The sequence below is a fragment of the Myxocyprinus asiaticus genome, chromosome 15 (assembly GCF_019703515.2).
Source record: "Myxocyprinus asiaticus isolate MX2 ecotype Aquarium Trade chromosome 15, UBuf_Myxa_2, whole genome shotgun sequence".
NCBI lineage: Eukaryota > Metazoa > Chordata > Actinopteri > Cypriniformes > Catostomidae > Myxocyprinus > Myxocyprinus asiaticus.
In genome coordinates, this window is record NC_059358.1 from 39,135,439 (window position 1) to 39,150,994 (window position 15,556).

The 15,556-nt window shown below is 38.8% G+C and overlaps 1 protein-coding gene across 1 annotated transcript in view; it reads right to left on the minus strand.

The window, feature by feature from the left end:
* LOC127452628 (lysophosphatidylcholine acyltransferase 1-like) overlaps positions 1-15,556 on the minus strand; it is an 85,135-nt gene that overhangs the window by 35,217 nt on the left and 34,362 nt on the right. The window lies entirely within an intron of this gene.

Sequence of the window (15,556 nt, forward strand, 5' to 3'; positions counted from 1 at the left end):
AGAAAACCATCAACTCAAGGTAGCCTATAAGCAAAAATGATAGTGATGCTTGAGGCCGTACGCCACTGGACAAAAGAGCAAGAGGGATTGAAACCAATCCCAAACACTCACCCTCACAAAACAAGCGAGATCTCTCTCACGCATCAAGATGCGGTTTCAGTTGCAGTACAACTAGATACCATGATAAATAGTGATATTAGAGTCATATACTGTATGTATCACAATGTGTATTGTATCGCGATGTACTTGCTGATACACAGCACTTAGAAATATCTGTAAATGTGCATCGATAAGCCTGTCAGTAAATTTAGCAACTGACAAAAAACTGACTACCACTAGATAATAGGGGTGTGACGAGATCTCGTGCCATGAGATCTTGCGATATTAAAACGTGATGATATTTCTCATTGAAGTGAAAAGCTGTCTCATGATATCAGCATGACGGAGTGTGAGGGTGAAATTAGCATAGAAGATGCCCCAGCCACTTTTAAATCGTTTGTGTGGCAGCATTTTAGGTACCCGGTGGAAACAATAAACGGCGACAGAGTGACAGACAAGACACGAACAAAGGCTGTGTCTCGTTTGGAAGGCTGCGTCCTCCGGAGGTCGCAATTATCGGCCACTTACGTCGTCGAGGCTGTCTCGTTTCTTTTTCTTTTTTTGTCTTTCTTTTCTAATTTTCTATCTATTGTCAATGTCTTTTATGTATATGCACTTACATTTATACAATCGTTAACCTTTTTTGCATTCCCAAAAAAACATTATATAAAAAGAAAAATGAAACGAGACAGCCTTGATGACGTATGAGGCCGACAAATGCGACCTCTGGAGGACGCAGCCTTCCAAGTGAGACACAGCCAATATGTAAGCGCTGTAAGAAAATATTGCCATACACCGCGGCTAACACAAGCACTACGCAAAGACACCTACAGAACCACCACAGCTCTCAACTAAAATCAACCAGGTCTGAAGAGACTCATGTGAAATCATACAGGAGAGAAGCCAGTCAGTTGAGTTTGTGGCAAAACCTTTTACAGTGCTTGCATATTGTTCTGTCTTTTACTGCATATGATAATTCATACTCAGAAAGTAGAACTGAAATGACATTCATTAAAAGATGATTAGTTAAAACATTTCAAAATGCACCTGCATTGTTTTGCATTTTTCCAGTCATATACACTACCGGTCAAAAGTTTTGAAACACTTGCCTGAAATGTTTCTCATGATCTTAAAAATCTTTTGATCTGAAGGCGTATGCTTAAATGTTTGAAATTAGTTTTGTAGACAAAAATATAATTGTGCCACCATATTAATTTATTTCATTATAAAACTAAAATCCAATAAAAATTTTTTTTTTAAAGTTTTGAAATTGACGACTTGGACCAAATAATAAAGAAAAGCAGCCAATAAGTGCCCAACATAGATGGGAACTCCTTCAATACTGTTTAAAAAGCATCCCAGGGTGATACCTCAAGAAGTTGGTTGAGAAAATGTCAAGAGTACATGTCTGCAAATTCTAGGCAAAGGGTGACGACTTTGAAGATGCTAAAATATAACACAGTTTTGAATTATTTTGGATTTTGTTTAGTCACAACATAATTCCCATAGTTCCATTTACGTTATTCCATAGTTTTGATGACTTTACTATTATTCTAAAATGTGAAAAAAAATTATAATAAAGAATGAGTGTTTCAAAACATTTGACCGGTAGTGTATATAGTGTTAAAATATCATCTCGTCTCGTTCTCGTGAACCCAGTATCATGTATCGTTTCGTGAGCTAAGTGTATCGTCACACCCCTACTAGATAACTTCCATAATAATTTTGTATTTTTTTTAAAGTGTGATTTAAAAAAAAAAATGTGCTAAGGCACACTAAAGGCAAATACATTTTAAGAGTCAGTAGCCTGAGACGGGGCTCTTGAAAAAGTCAGGTGTGACATGGGACTCATGTCAACAGATTAGAAAGCAGCAAATAATTCGAAACATTAGCTTCCCTTCCCCAACACCTCAATGACAAATTCCATCCTTTGATTCAAAAAGCATGCTCGCACCGTCTTATCAAACAGAAGGCATGGAGGATATCTTGTGTCAATATTTGCTTGCTCTTATCATTCAGCAGTAGGCCATATTTGTGCACTTATAGCTTTCAAAGTGATCAATTAACAACATCAGAACTGTGTGGCTTGGAAGTGGTTCAAGATGCCTTAATGGTTTCCACTGAGCTGATTTAATTGCCAATTCCCATATAGGTGCACAAAGTATGGGATGAGTACACTCTAAAAACACATCAAACCTTAAACAAGGGCCAGGAAGATGATTCAGCTGCTTTCACCAACTTCATGCAGGAAACCATACAAAATGACTTATTTGCTGAAGTTAGCCAAAATAATGCTAATAAAAGGTTTTGTTCATCCAAAAAAGAAAATCCAGTCATTTACACATCCTCATGTTGTTTAAAAAGCATAGACTTATAACTTTTTTCCCATGGAACACAAAAGGAGATTTTTTGCAGTATGTTCCTTTCAAAGTATACTCTTCTAACCAAAAGTGAATACGAACACGTCCGATGCATGCCCAAAACAACTGCTTTGTGATACTCTTTTAGTACAGTTAATGGCAGGTGCATGCGGCAAAAATGCGGGCAGATGAGGACCGTGTCCGCGGGCCAAGAAAATCTGGGATGTGGCCAGTCAGTCCATGCGGACTTTGCTGATGACAAAAGATGCGTCACGCATACTATGCACTGAGCGATCCACAACGTGGACACCCGAAGTATATTTTGGACTTGAAGTGTTTGGTGAGTCTACATAGACCCTTAGAGGAAAGGGAGGGAATTTATTTTCTGAAAAATATTTGCGTTCCCTTGGAATTATTTTTGGTTCCCTCACAACAGCTTTATCCATCCTTTATGAAAATTAACCATGGTTTACTACAGTACTGATGACTATAGGTCCACTAAAGTTTTTGTTGTAAAACCATATCCACAAAATTAGAGTTTTAATACAGTAACCAGATTTTAACATTTATAATAAATCCATAGTAATAAATTTAGGAAAACCAAAATTATGGTACTACAAAATCACAATCATTCTGCAAAAAAAAAAAAAAACACATTGGTTTTACTATAGTAACACTATGGTTAATTTGTGGTACATGTACCATGGTTTCTAAAATGATAGTTCTTAAAAAATATATGTATTTTATAAAAAATACAGTCATGGTACTGCAGTTTTATTATAGTAAAACCACTGCACCTGTGCTGCAAAATAATAATAATAATAATAATTTTTTTAAAAGTTACACGGAAAAAACTTGATGGTCGTGAGCATAGGCAGTGACTGGGGAACGACCTCTATGGTCGTGAGAAGGCTCTTAGGACAGAGCCATGGCGACTTGGCATGACAGGATAGACATGCCGACTTGACAAGGCGGGGCAGGGCCGCTTGACTAGGCATGACAGGCGTAGCGGCTTGGCATGGCAGGCAGAACGGCATGAAATGACGCGGCAGATGTCCTTCTAGCAGCATCTCTTCAATCTCGGAGTTTAAATCTCAACTTAAAACTTTTTTTTGTTTTCTCAGTGTTATTTATCTTAATGCATTATGTATTCACTCTCAATGACTGTGCTATCTGAAATGTGTTTCTGTGATTGTTCTTTGTTTTTGTATTATTGTGTTACTATTGTAAAGTGTCCTTGAGCTCTGGAATGGCGCTATATAAATTAAACTTATTATTATTAGATGTGGCAACATGGCATGACAAGGTAGATGTGGCTACATGGCAAGGCAGGTCCTCTTGACTAGGCATGGCAGGCATGGTAACATGGCATGACGTGGCAACATGGCATGCCGAGGTAGGAATGGCAGGCGTGGCAACATGGTATGCTGAGGCAGACATGGCGGCCGAGGCTTCAAGCGCTGGCTCTGGGACGGACGAGGCTTCAAGAACTGGCTCGTTGACCGTGGCAGGCGTGAACTCTGGCTCGTGGACCGTGGACGCTGGCTCGTGGACCGTGGCAGGCGTGGGCACTGGCTCGTGGACTGTGGCAGGCATCTCAGATTTGGCAGCCATTGTGGGAGTGCCAAGTTCCTCATCAAAGATGAACCGCTCAGCACCAGGGCATAGCCCATGAACTGAGCAAGAGTCCATTGAATTTTGCCTCTAGGCTTCATGGAGCACAGAGGCTCATTTAAGCCAGCACGAAAACAGTCCTTGAGAGCGACATCATTGAAAGCCACATGCTTGCATAATCCACAAAAATTGACTACATAGTCTTCAACGGGACGACTCCCTTGACGTAAATGCAGAAGTTTAACTGCTGGGTTAATTTTGTCAGTCAAGTATTCTGTAACGTTCGGGAAAGACAGGACAGGCTGAACACAGGAACGGACGAGGATGATGATGATGAGAGAACCCAAGTGCAGTTTTATTTACAAAGTGCTAGTATCCAAACACGTGAATCCAAAGAAAATAAAACAGAATATAAACCAGAACGTAGACTTGATGACAGCATGAAGACTGACACGATGTTAAACTAACACACTTGACAAAGGACAATGGCAAACATGAGGGCTTAAATACATGGACATGGGTAACCACATGACACAGACAACCAATGACAAGACTAAACTGATAACAAGACTAATAAACAGGAACCAATAATAAAACAGAACTGATAATTAGATAAGACACATGAAACCAGATACTCACATGACAGGAACAAATGAGGGGAACAGGAAATCACATGACAAGGACACATGACCAGAAACAGGGACAGGAAGTAAACTAATTTCAAAATAAAAGGCATAAAAACAAAACATGAACAAAAACACTTTTAAAAGTGACAATAACATTTAAATTCCCTACCTTACGTAGGATTATGGCAGGGGAAAAAAATTCTTAAGGGATAGATAAAGCTATTGCAAAAGAACATAAAACCTTTTGTGAGGGAAAGCAAAACATTTTCAGAAAATAAATTACCTAAAACAATTCCTGAATAAATTCCCTGTCCTCTAAGGTGCGTAAACTACAAATTGTCAGGCTCTTTAAAAAAAAAAAGTGAAATAAGATATTCACTGAATGGTCAAGAGGTACTCAAGAACCAATATTATTACGAGTTAGAAGCGTCCAATTTTCAGGTCCAATCAACTTTTGTAGTCCATTTCTTTGATAGATGGGTAGAATATTAGTGAATTTGTATATTTTAGTCACAAAAAAATATCATATGACTTCAGAAAATGTATTTCATCTTTTTTTTTTTGTCATTTTGGGTCACAGCAGACCCAGTCCACATTAACTTCCATTATATGGAAAAGAACTGCAAGGGTATTTTTAATTATTTATTTATTTTTCCAAATTTAACCTTGTGTTCCACTGAAAAAAGCAAGTCATACACGTTTAAAAAAGGCATGAGGGTGAGTAAATAAGGTATTACTTTAACAATCATGTTTACACACTACAGACACATACAGGCTTTCTAGGGCCTAAAATTTGCCAGAGTCCTGGCATTCCAAAGTGATCTTAACTATAGTTAAAAAGAATGAGCACCATAGGCAATTTAAGTTCAAGATACATTTACTGTATAACAAATGGGCACAAAAACTATTCTTGTGATGAAAAATATGCTTATGTTCACACGCACATACTAAAATTAGGCTTTTCATAAAGCGAAAAATGCCAGGGTGGGTGATATGACCAAAATCGTATATCACGATACGAGTCATTTTAAATCACGGTAACGATATACAGTATATCGCAATCTAGTCATTTATTTCTGGAAACATAATACATAACCATATTGTAATGCAGTGTTTTCCAACCTTTCTTATGCCACAGCACACTTTTTACAAATAAAATTAAATAAAAAATTCCGGGGATATAACTTTTTTAAAGAATAAGCTAAAACAAAGTCTTTCTAGCAAGTCAGTCCACTGTCGGCTATCTTTGGAACGCTCTCTGAGGGCTATTTCCAGTCATGCCAGTGCAGCTACTATCTACTTGAATGGAGAAAAAACAAAATCTCAAAACCGTTGGTTAAGCTAACGATCAAAGAACATATTTCAAATCAGCAATAAAATCTGACAATACTGGTATCATAAATTGTGATTCTTTACCTCTTATTACGCAAAATTTTTTGATTTTCCCAGCTTGTTTGGCTAATGCGCATGCACGTTCTAGAGTTGATTGACAGGTGATGTCTATATCTAAAAGTTGACTGGCTCTTTTAACTGTAAGGCCGACTTCCTTTCTACATCCCTTGACTGTTGGGCGCTAGAGCTTCTTGGCTGAGTGTTCCAATTTCTCCCATTCATTTTAATAGAAGTGGCCCGTCTCTGCTAAATAATCTCTGGCTAAAAGCACCAATTCCAGTGATTTTAGTGATTCAAGTATAGAAAATTAACTGGACAATTGTGCAGAATTAGCTGCAAAAATAAAGAGTATTTTGGTGTGGCTTGCTTCTGTGTCACAAATTTGTTCAAATTTATTAACTGATTAGTTCAGTGACCCCTTCTGGATATGATACTAGGTGGCGAGAAATGAGCGTCTTACGTGCTATGAATGAGTCGTTGAATATTTTAGAAATTTCGAAATCTACCAAGAGACCTAATAGCATTTAAGCATTAAAAGAACAAAGTAGATCTATACACCGATCAGCCACAACATTAAAACCACCTGCCTAATATTGTGTAGGTTCCCCTCGTGCCACCAAAACAGCGCCAACCCGCATCTCAGAATAGCATTCTGCGATGATATTTTTCTCTCCACAACTGTACAGAGCGGTTATCTGAGTTACTGTAGATTTTGTCAATTCGAACCAGTCTGGCCATTCTCTGTTGTCCTCTCTCATCAACAAGGCATTTCCGTCCACAGAACTGCCCCTCACTGGATGTTGTTTGTTTTTGGCACCATTCTAGAGGCTGTTCTGTGTGAAAATCCCAGCAGTTACAGAAATACTCAAACCAGCCCGTTTAGCACCAACAATCATGCCACGGTCCAAATCACTGAAATCACATTTTCTCCCCATTCTGATGGTTGATGTGAACACTAACTGACGCTCCTGACCCGTATCTGCATGATTGTATGCACTGCACTGCTGCCACAAGATTGGCTGATTAGATAATAGCATGGATGATTGTTGGTGCCAGACTGGTATTAACAAAATATCGCGAAACCAAAATATTAAAAATAGTACAATATCATCTTGTTGCTAATTTCAGTACCATATACAGTGTGGTGCTAATAGAAAAAAATTACGGAATTTGATTTTTTTTTTTAATGAAATCAATGACAATTTGACAATCAAATTCAAATCTTTATATCACCAAGTGTGATCATTATACACCAGAAGGATGCCATTTAATCAAATAATATGCATTCTACACGCGCTACATGCAGAATAAACATACTTCATACACATACACAAACAGATCGCACATGATGCACATAATGTGTTGTGTTTAGTATATGAGCGGCTGAGTGAACACTCACACGAACTCCTTCGGTGCTGCTCTGAGATCTCAGCTTGGAAGTATTTCAGCATTTCATTTAGAATGCAGACCTAATTAAAAACTACTACACAGGAGGAACTCAAATGTCTGACAAAATAAAATTCCCACCAAAATAAAAGCTCTGTTTAACTGGATGCATGAAATTTAAGACATTACAACAGAAAAATATTACTATTGCATAGAAAATAATTAGATTTTGTATTATTATTATAATTTATAATAATAATTATTATTATTATGATTACATGTAAGCACTATCACCAAATCAAGTGTACTGAATATCAGCAGGCTGTGATTCAGCCATAGCAGCCTTGTGCCACAGGTAATCAGATTTTTTTATTTAAAATATGAAGCTCTGTTGTGCAGCATTTTGTTTTACCAAAAAACAATTGCTTTTTTTGTTAGAAATTAATGATTTTTTTATTTGATTAAAGTGTTATGTATTCATTTGACTAAACACTCTTGTGATGATAACATTTAATAAAAGAAAAAAACAGAAACATTAAAATGGAAAATGCAGAATTTGCAACTGAAAGACTTTATGCAGTTCTTTTAATCAAGCCCTTTACTGTGTGATTTCATCAGTAATCTGAGGCTTTTTATTTGTTGCCGAAGTACTGATTTAGTATCGATACCGAGGTACCAGGGCTGGTATTGTACCGAAGCCAAAATTTTGGTTTCAGAGCAACCCTAACACCCAATAAGGAGCTACGACACGGGATCCTTATAAGCGCCTACTTGATGACATACCCTCAAATTTCCTTAAGGCTACTTCAAGTGCAATATTTTGTCTCAGCCCGTGTTGTTCTAGGGTCCGAAGCGAGGATTATGTTCTCCCTTTTTGAGTGGCAACATGAAAGCACGTCATTGGAAACAGCATAACCTAAAACAGCAAATTTCCTGTCCGGCTTCTCGCATTGAAACGGACCGGGAAAAACAACGACTCTTCACTGAGGTTTGCCATTTTCTGTCCTTGAAACACTATCCACCACTGATCTAGTTCTACGGCCTCCAGATGGAGCGCCGTGAGCTTGGAATGAAGATGGGCCCCTTTTCCCCTCATTTTCTCTTTCTGTGTCATTCTGAGAGGACACACCTGGATGAGGAATTTCGGAGGCTCTGCCTCGGCTTCTCTCTCTCCTGTTCGAAGTGTGGATGAGCTCTTGCATGGACCGGTGCCCTGGCGAAGAGGCAATAAAAAGAGCAAATTTCCTAGCTGAGTGATGGGAACCAACACACGGAGTGCTTCGTCAGCGCTACTATTCTCTTGGGCTCTATCAGGTGATGGTGAGGCCTTGGAACCTGCTTCTCCCACATATCTCAGCCCGTTTTTAGATGGCAACATGGATGTCGCACTTGTCACTTTTTTCAGACGGTGGTTCTGCAAACAATGCGTGTTGCAGTCCTACCAAGTGGATCTCATTAGGGAGTGTTTGTTTTAGTTCACTACTGGCTCTGTTTGGTCTTCCACGAATTTAAGTAAACAAACACTTCCTCCCTGCTCATTTGCATCACATGTGTGCGCATCGAGATCGGATCGGCACCATTCAGAGGACCAGCCGAAGCCTGCCTGACCTATTCATTATGAAGCGAAGGGCGAGCCACCATTCAGCGGATGAAATTAGGCCATTCAAACACTCCCATCGCTCACTTGTCTGCCCTTCAGACATCATCGAATCAAGTTCACCGTTCATCATACCTTGATTTTCAACTTAAATCTCACCTCTTCCCCCATGGCCGAGCGTCTTGATTTGCATGCGCAAATCTTACCAGTGTGCAAAAGCACTTTGATCCAACCACCACACGTTGTTCCACCATTGTGGATGCTGGGACCATTTCAGTGGGCCAGTCTTCTCTCAGTCTTCCCCAATTTGGCTCAGTCTGCAGCCGCAACTTGTGCTGGGGAACAAGCATTGAGAACTATCAACTCGAATTTTGCATCTGCCATCATGACCAAGTGTCTTGAGGCATGCATAATACAACTCAATGCACAAGAAAGCACAAATGTAAACAAAACACATTGTTGCAAGCACCAGACATTGTGTTATGAATGCTGGGGCCGTTGTTATAAGCCAGTCTGTTTCCAATTTCTCCCAGGTTCACACACCCCTCCTTGCTGCTGTAGAAACATTTCAGGGCCCACCTTACACACGCCTGAGCACAATAAAGACAAAAAAACAAACATTATTAACCCCCACTCAATCAGCCACAGCAGCGAGGGCACAAGAGTCCCACACAATGCATCAATGGATGTAAAGTAGTCGCCAAAATTAAGGGTGCCATCTTGTGGTTACTAGGAACCATTCTACAACAGAAAATCATTGAAGCCAGTGCCACACTGGTCGATTTTTCCAGTAATTTTCAGGATTGAGCTTCATTTACATCATCGCCGGCCAACAGGTGAAAGATGGAGTGTGCATTAGCCTCTGCTAGTGGGAGGTCATTAATCACTTGACCGTCGGGACTCCCTGCTGAGTTAATGGCTTCAAAAACTGACAAAGCACATCGGGCTTTCTTGAAAAAAATCGTCATGTCGCCAGGGCGGGCTCTTGTGTACACTTCTAGTGACCAACGAGCTTCTTCTTTAACCCTCTGGGGTCGACGGACGCGCCGGCGCGTCCTGCTGGATTTTTTCCTCATAACAGGGAAACAACTTAAAATACTCCGTCATTTTGGGATTACAGATAAGAGTAAAACATCATTAGAGACTATAAAGGGTCTACTTTTATTTGTGTACACTCACAATAACAACAAAACATTGTGCTTTTGTAAAATAAAGAAAATAACCAGGGTGCGCTTTCAGCCGTCTCTGTCTCCGCGAGCATCTTTCTGAAAAACGTCACAAAAATTAACCGAAACTCCGCGCACATTTATCAATCAAACATGAAACATATGTCTAAAGAAAGCTTAAAATGTCTACTTTTGAATAAAAGAATTCAAATTTAAAACAAATATTCTCCTGCAATGTAATCTGTATGAAACTAAAAAGATATAGTTTTTCCTGGCTCAGCTAATTATCGCTAATGTGATCACACCCACCAACAGAGCGCGCTATTCATACGGTAATGTACTGAGGCGATCAATGCAAATAGTAAACACTCCCAACAGTGCCTTAAAAAGAGTCAAGTTCATTCACTTTTCTGCATGTTTGGAAGATGGCACGCTACACAGGTGAGGAAGCTCATGGATTGTGACGAAGAGTTCACATTTTCCTCAGAAGAAGAGCAGGAATCGGACGAGGAACGTTTTGAAGAGCGACTTGATCCAGCCGAGGATACAATTCCGGATGAGTAAGTCATTTAGTTTTACTTACATATTAGTTGACATGCTATTTTATATAAACATGTACATATTTTACTAGCTGGACTATTTCCAGACTTGCCAGCCAGGATTCAGAGTATTGAAATTTGAAATATGTCCTAATAGGCAAGTTTTAGTTACATTTAAATGTTGTTTCGGCTTAAGCAGGTATTTAAATTGTATGCTGTATGATATAAATATGTAATATAATATAAAAATAATATGAATGTTTAGATTATATTTTAACTAGTGTTTCTGCTGCCTCATTATCATCAATGAAGCTTGTGCTTGCAAATATCTTTTCGGGTGTAAATGTGTAAAATGTGCTGTAAATATGCCCACATTAGAAAATCAGCATATTAGAATGATTTCTGAAGGATCATGTGACACTGAAGACTGCAGTAATGATATCGAAAATTCAGCTTTGATCACAGGAATAAATAGCATTTGACAATATATTCAAATAGAAAATAGTTATTTTAAATTGTAAAAATATTTCACAATATCACTGTTTTTGCTGTATTTTGGATCAAATAAATGCAGCCTTGGTGAGCAGAAGAGACTTCTTTTAAAAAATATTAAAACATCTTACAGATCTATAAACTTTGAAACGGTAGTGTAGGTCTAAAGATTTTAAGTAAAGTCTTTATGTAAAGAAAATGTATAGTCAGATAATACATTCAATCGTTAAGTCTGCTCACATTCATTCTCTCTCAGGGGAGGGGTCTTTGTCTCCTCAGGTGTGAATCACATCAATGTTCATGATCATCCACGCCTCCTCGCATATGGCCTTTCTAACACTAAAAGTGCCTTACAAAAGTTAAGACTATATTGTTTTGTATGAATGAGTGATCAGGATCAAAACTCTAGGCTACAAGATCCAGTTCTCACAAGTCTTGTGAACAAATGTTTAGTATGTGTTATATGGCCTTATTTCAGTGACATAAACGTTATTTTCTCAAAGATCCAAACATGTACATACATGTTGCTCACATATTATTGTAGCCCAGTTTGTGCTGAATACAGTGTTATCAGACTTTAGCCATTAATATGTTTTTAAGCAACTGAAATAAGCACAAATGTCAAGGCATGTCAAAACTTCTCCAGGGCCCAAAACACCCTCAGACCCCAGAGGGTTAACTGAAGAACTCACAAGAGGTCAAGCTTATCTGAAAGCTTTCATCTATGATCACACTCAGCTGCATATCACAAATGCTGATTGTAATTCATAGTGATTCTGTCACCAAGTGTTTTTCCTGCATTTTTCTCCTACACTTAATAACCCATGAAATAAGGAAGTGGAGACACAACAGTCTGTTTTTATTTAACACAATTTCTTTACTCACTGTACGCTGCATATGGACATATGCCTTCTACTGCAAGCCTTGAGGGGATAAATATACAATCACACACTTTCAAAATGTCAAGTTAATCCACGAATAACTGTTTGAGTTTGACTTTGCACAAACCAAACATGCACAGGCCGAGGAGACTCTCCGTAGCTAATAAATTGATGAAATATTTTAAAGAGCATAACTATAAAAATACTTATTTACTCTAGATTGTTCCATGACTTCAAAATAATAGCCCATTTTGAAATGCTGCCTTGTGAAAACAATTTGAACCAATGAGAAAAAAAATTGCCCATTTTGGAACAAAACAAACAACAGGTCTGAAAACCTTATTATAGCGTGCTTAGTCGCTGCACTGTAACTAGTGCGTGCCAGTGCTCAGAACTTGACCAAAACGTTTTTCACTTCAACACAGAGGGTCAGGTAATGGTTCAAGCAATAATATCCATTGTATATAAAGAAAGCAGCCTAGATGCCACAAAGAAACGTATATTTAAAAGCGTTCAGGTTTGCATAGAACAACAAGTTCAAGGTTTGTTTATTGGTGACTCTGTGGTAATCGTTCCATTATTATCAGAAAAAAAATTATTTCTGCGCTTCCATATTTAGCTTAATAGTTAGGACATTTAGGTGCTGCAGAGGTCATTTACAAGTATATAGGATTTGTTTAGCTCTCACAATCTTCTTGTCCTGTGGACAGGCATTAGCACAATCTACATTTCCACTGACATTCATGTGTTTCCAATAACTACAGCACTAAAGCACTGCACTAGAGAATTTTCCAATGGGGGGGGGGGGGGGGTTGCTGACATGAAACAAAGGAGGCCTGGAGTCCATTTGACAACTGTCCCCACTGCCTGAGAGTAAACCGCCCTGCACACATTATACCAAATCAAAGAACGAATGAGTATGACAAAATTTACAACAAATTCTGGTTTGTTTTGATGGTCATTACAGACTGCTATTGCGATTATTGCTATCACCAGCTGTGAAACACCTTCTTAATGCCATTGGTTAATGTCATCAGTAGGGCTGAAACGAAGACTCGACATTATCGACAATAAAAAATTGTTGACAAAATTTTTTGTTGTCGAATAGTCATTTGATTTCATTTAACGCAGCATGAAATCATTTGAAACGCTAATGATGACATGGAAGAACAGCACTTCAGCTCGCGTTTGATTGAGGAGAGGAAGAAAGAACAGCTCACAGTCCAGAAGTACTCCAAACTTTCCAAACAGATTAAGGTGATGTAGACTGCAAAGTATGAGGGAATTATAATACAAAAATACATAAGCATATATAGAAGCAGTGCCGTCATGACGTGAAATAAAGCGGAGCCGTACCTGGCATTCCACTTGAGCAAAACTTGCCTGTCAGAGTGTCTAAAAATGAAACACCCCAGCGTTATATCTTTAATGCATCATTTATTTAAGTTCAAATATCAAGGAAGCAGATTGTATAAATAAGCACAAACTCCAAAACTAGCATTTCACTGAGCCGCTAATATGAGTAGCGTGAAAAAGAGCTTGAGGTCAGTTTCAAACTTCTTCCGGCTGATACACTCTCTCACGCGGAGACGCTCATCACTGGTGCGCACGCTGCAGCTAGATTACAACGTGATGGCTCGCAACATAGTTAATCATAATATATGCGTAATGGTGTGTATCTTATCATGAAGAAAATTGGCGATACGCAGCTCTAAGAGGAGAGAGTTTGTTTTTTGTAATTAACATTTTTTATTGATTCAAATAAAAAACACAACAGAGAAAAACACAACACATACACATCCGAATCAACATTTAACTTTTAACCCTCACTAATATCCCTCCCCAAACACCAACCCCACCCTGACCCCAACGAACACCCCTGTGGTCACATAAAATAATACACACACAAACAAACAAACCAAAAAAGAAATTAAAACTAAACTTCTCTCTCATCATCCCTTCCCCGAGAGTCCCCCAAAACCACCAAATACCTACCCCACTTCCTGAAAAACAAGTTCTTCTCAAAGTAAAATTTGAGCGCCCAAAACGTCACACAAATAATTCTGAACCTTCATCCAAAAATCTTGGATCTTAACACCCTCCCCAAAAGACATGGGTTGTGTCTCCAACTTCTGATTGCCATTACCAGCAGGTGGGTGTGTCTTTAAGACCAAGCCTAAATAATCTATAGGGGGTCCAATAAAATCTATGTAAAATCTTAAATTGCATAAGGTGAACCCTTGCATCTCTAGATGTAGACTTGACATTTTTTAGAATCCTAGTCCACACTCCTTCCTTCAATACCAAGTTTGAATCTTTCTCCCATAATCTTGATATAGGTTAAAGCTCCATCCCCCAAACTTTGAATTAGCAGGGAGTAATACACTGATGCCTCATGACCTTTTCCAAAAGCAGTAATCACCTCTCACAAATTATCTGCCTCCTTAGGGGGGTGTGTGCTACTCCCAAAAATAATACAGAGCAGGTGGCGCAGCTGTAAATACCTATAAAACTGAGATCTGGGAATCCCAAAATGTTGAACCAAATTCTCAAAAGATCTCAACACTCTCATATAGGTCACAGAGTGTAGTAACCCCCCTCACAATCCACTCTGACAAACAGAAAGGGGACTTATTAATACGTAATTTAGGGTTCAGCCATATGCTTGAGGCAATGTTAAAATAAATGTCCGAATTAAACACTCTGGACACTTTTGTCCAAACCACGTGCAAATGTGAAATAACGGGGTGTGACTTAACTTCTCCGGTTAGTTTGATAGAAAGGCTATGCCATGGCGAAACAGGGGCAAGGACTTCCTGTTCAATAAAAAACCAGGGAGGGGCTCTCTCAGGTGGAAGCGACCAATGGGCCAAATATCTGAGACCGAATGCATAATAATAAAACAAAATCTTGGGTAGGCCTAGCCCACCTCTGTCAATCGGCCTATGTAACTTGTTGAAAACAAGGTAATCTGGGACATTTACCGTTCCAAATAAAGGACTTCGCTATGCTATCAAATTGCTTGAAGTAAGAGGTGGGGACATCTACAGGGATAGACTGTAGCAGGTAGTTGAATTTTGGAATACAATTCATTTTAATTACATTAACCTTCCCAATCATAGATAAATGTAATCAAGCCCACCTCCTCACATCACTCAAAACCCATTTTATTAAAGGGTCGAAATTAACTAATTAAATCACAGAAATTAGCTGGGAATAAAATGGCCAAATACTAAATGCCCTGTTTGGGCCACTGGAAGGAGCCCGGCTGTAAATCCGTTACTGGACAGTAAGCTGTCAGAGTCAAAGCTTCGGATTTAGACCAATTAACTCTGTATCCTGTGAATTTAGAGAAGGAATTAATAATTCTGTGGAGGCAAGGCACAGATCTAGTGGGGTCAGAG